This window comes from Labrus mixtus, chromosome 24 (assembly GCF_963584025.1).
Source record: "Labrus mixtus chromosome 24, fLabMix1.1, whole genome shotgun sequence".
Taxonomy (NCBI): domain Eukaryota; kingdom Metazoa; phylum Chordata; class Actinopteri; order Labriformes; family Labridae; genus Labrus; species Labrus mixtus.
This window is the reverse complement of record NC_083635.1, coordinates 13,475,367-13,477,866: the sequence shown is the minus strand read 5'-3', so window position 1 is coordinate 13,477,866 and position 2,500 is coordinate 13,475,367. Positions and strand designations below refer to the sequence as shown.

At 43.2% G+C, this 2,500-nt stretch overlaps 2 protein-coding genes and 1 long non-coding RNA gene across 5 annotated transcripts in view; 1 reads left to right on the top strand and 2 right to left on the bottom strand.

Annotated features, from left to right (window-relative positions):
• The window catches only part of si:dkey-190l8.2, an 8,588-nt gene extending 8,554 nt beyond the window's left edge, over positions 1-34 (bottom strand). The window contains exon 1 of the mRNA XM_061032168.1: positions 1-34. This exon is cut by the window's left edge and continues 390 nt beyond it. The gene's annotated coding sequence lies outside the window, so the exon portion shown is untranslated.
• Positions 35-492: 458 nt separating this feature from the next.
• The window catches only part of LOC132959278 (transcriptional-regulating factor 1-like), a 10,491-nt gene continuing 8,483 nt past the window's right edge, over positions 493-2,500 (bottom strand). The window contains exons 10-11 of one of the 2 annotated variants that reach the window (XM_061032166.1): positions 2,202-2,500; positions 493-1,336 (exon numbers count right to left, since the gene is read on the bottom strand). The exon at positions 2,202-2,500 is cut by the window's right edge and continues 1,706 nt beyond it. The gene's annotated coding sequence lies outside the window, so the exon portion shown is untranslated. The remainder of the gene's footprint in view (positions 1,337-2,201) is intronic. The other variant, XM_061032167.1, reaches the window with a different exon arrangement.
• The window catches only part of LOC132959279 (uncharacterized), a 9,566-nt gene continuing 8,298 nt past the window's right edge, over positions 1,233-2,500 (top strand). The window contains exon 1 of one of the 2 annotated variants that reach the window (XR_009666960.1): positions 1,233-1,371. This is a non-coding gene — a long non-coding RNA (uncharacterized LOC132959279). The remainder of the gene's footprint in view (positions 1,372-2,500) is intronic. The other variant, XR_009666959.1, reaches the window with a different exon arrangement.

The following is a 2,500-nucleotide window of genomic DNA, read 5'->3' as shown; positions in this document are numbered from 1 at the left end:
TGCTAACAGCTGCTGCTGACAACAGGAATGTTGGTGACCTGCCAGACAGACGGACAGACGGCAGCAAGGGGTTCACTATAAGGTGAACTTTCATCCACAAGTGCTAACCCCGCCCCCTTTCTCCTTATAAGGACATGGAGGATGGGCGTGCGCGCAGTACAGTGATAAAGCGACATCTGTTGGTCGTTTTAAATATTACACCTACATTAGTTATGCACTGAGGGGGCAGACATTATTATTATATTACTACCAGGAAAAATATAATTAGAACAGGGGTCAGGAGTTTATTTCTGAAGTTGTACACACTTCTCTAAGCAAAATAAATATCCATTACATCGTCTACAGATTCATGTGAAGGAAGACTTAGAGGTATGTAAGTTAACTTTATGTCGCTTCTTCAGGTTACATTCATAAAAAGGACTAAACATGTAATTTAAAGCACAATCAAGAAAACATCTGACTCAAGCTTTTGTTAACAAATAAAGAGCAAAGTCACTTTTTAGAGAGAAAAAGTCACCACAAACTTTAATAACGCAGCACAACGTGAGATAAGATGGGAAGAAAGTATTTCTAGTGCAAAGAGGATGAAGTAGAAGCCTTCAAACACTTTTATTGTTTAATATAAAAGCATGCATGTTGCTGTAACTGTGTTTTTCTTCTTGATTACCTTTCAGCATGAGTGCACTGAGCATGTTAACCTGGGATCACTCCAACATACGGTTACCTCATGACCTGAAACTTCCCCCTCGTAACACTTTCTGAGAGTTTAAAAATGTGAATCAGCAGGTCGACTTTGAACTGAAGTTTATTCGACACATTATAAGATATTAAAGAATATAAAGGAGGCTAACATGTGACTGTTTACAAAAAGTTAAAGTACAGATTATGAAGACATAAAACAAACTCAAGGTGATCTCGTCAGAGAGAATCGAAAGTCTAACACTGAAAGTTTATCAGAATAGAGGACGAGGACTTTTTAGGCCTTTTGAAATTCATTCTAATAAGAAACAAAAGTAGAAATCTTTTTAAAGTACAGATGATATTAACTCTATAAAATGCTTTCATTCATTCTGTCCTCTTCCTTCCGTTTATTAGAATACAAATAAAACGGTAACGTCTTTGCGTCCCTGCTCGTAGTCCACATCCCTGGCCTCGTGAGCTTCAACGGCCTGTCATCATATGATCTCTCCATGTCCCATCAGGCTTTGCTGCTGGCGGATCGCTGAACCTCGGTCATCACCGACACGGCTGAGAGCGGCGTGGAATAAGTGGAGGCCATGTTCTGCAGACCGAGCATCAGACATCGCCAGCTGAGCCGCAGCGCCTTCCCCACGTTCTGCAAGACAAAACCCAGGGCGTAAAAACATACAGGTAAATACGTTAACGCTAATCCTGTCAGACAAAACACAGGGCGTAAAAACACACAGGTAAATACGTTAACGCTAATCCTGTCAGACAAAACACAGGGCGTAAAAACACAAAGGTAAATATGTTAACGCTAATCCTGTCAGACAAAACACAGGGCGTAAAAACACAGCGGTAAATACGTTAACGCTAATCCTGTCAGACAAAACACAGGGCGTAAAAACACATAGGTAAATACGTTAACGCTAATCCTGTCAGACAAAACACAGGGCGTAAAAACACACAGGTAAATACGTTAAATACGTTAACGCTAATCCTGTCAGACAAAACCCAGGGGCGTAAAAACACACAGGTAAATACGTTAAATACGTTAACGCTAATCCTGTCAGACAAAACACAGGGCATAAAAACCTAGGGCAGGTAACGATTTTAATTGAGCCTCTACTTCACTCCTGTCTCCGTCTGTGTTTATCGTGGTTACCGGCTGATAAGGCGTGCACGGCTCGACCTGCTGGGTCAATGTTTAACTCTGTAACTTCACCTGAAGCTTACAACATGTAGAGTTTTTATCTGGTTAACCCTGACGCCTCTTCAAGAGCGACTAAATAAAGTTCTTTATATTTATGTTGAACGTCTGAGACGGCGCCGCAGGTCAGACGCTGTTTACCTCTCACACAGCACGGACGCACAGCGAGGGAGGATCTTAAACATGTTCAGGATTAATCAGCAGAGATAAATAAAGCAGTGTGTCCACAGGGGGGCGCTAAATGTCCCCCACAGGAGCTTTAAGTTCTCCCTCACACCTCTTCAGGTCAAAGGTCAGCATGTCCTCCTACCTTCCTGTACTTTTTGTACTTCTTCTTCTTCTTCCTCTTCTTCTCCTCCTTCCTCCTCCTCCTCTCCTCTGCTGTCTCCTCCTCCTCCTCCTCCTCCTCCTCCTCTTCGATCAGAGGTTCATATCGATCGGGCAGGACGGAGAAATAAACTTCTTTGGATGTTTTCTGATGTTTCTTACTGACCGGAGGAGCAGCGTCCTCCTCCTGCGCTCCCATCGCTGGTCGCTCCTGTGTCTCCTCTGACCTCCTTGTTTACAGGCAGGAGGACCTTTGGAGCGAGGGGGCGGAGTCAAACTTTA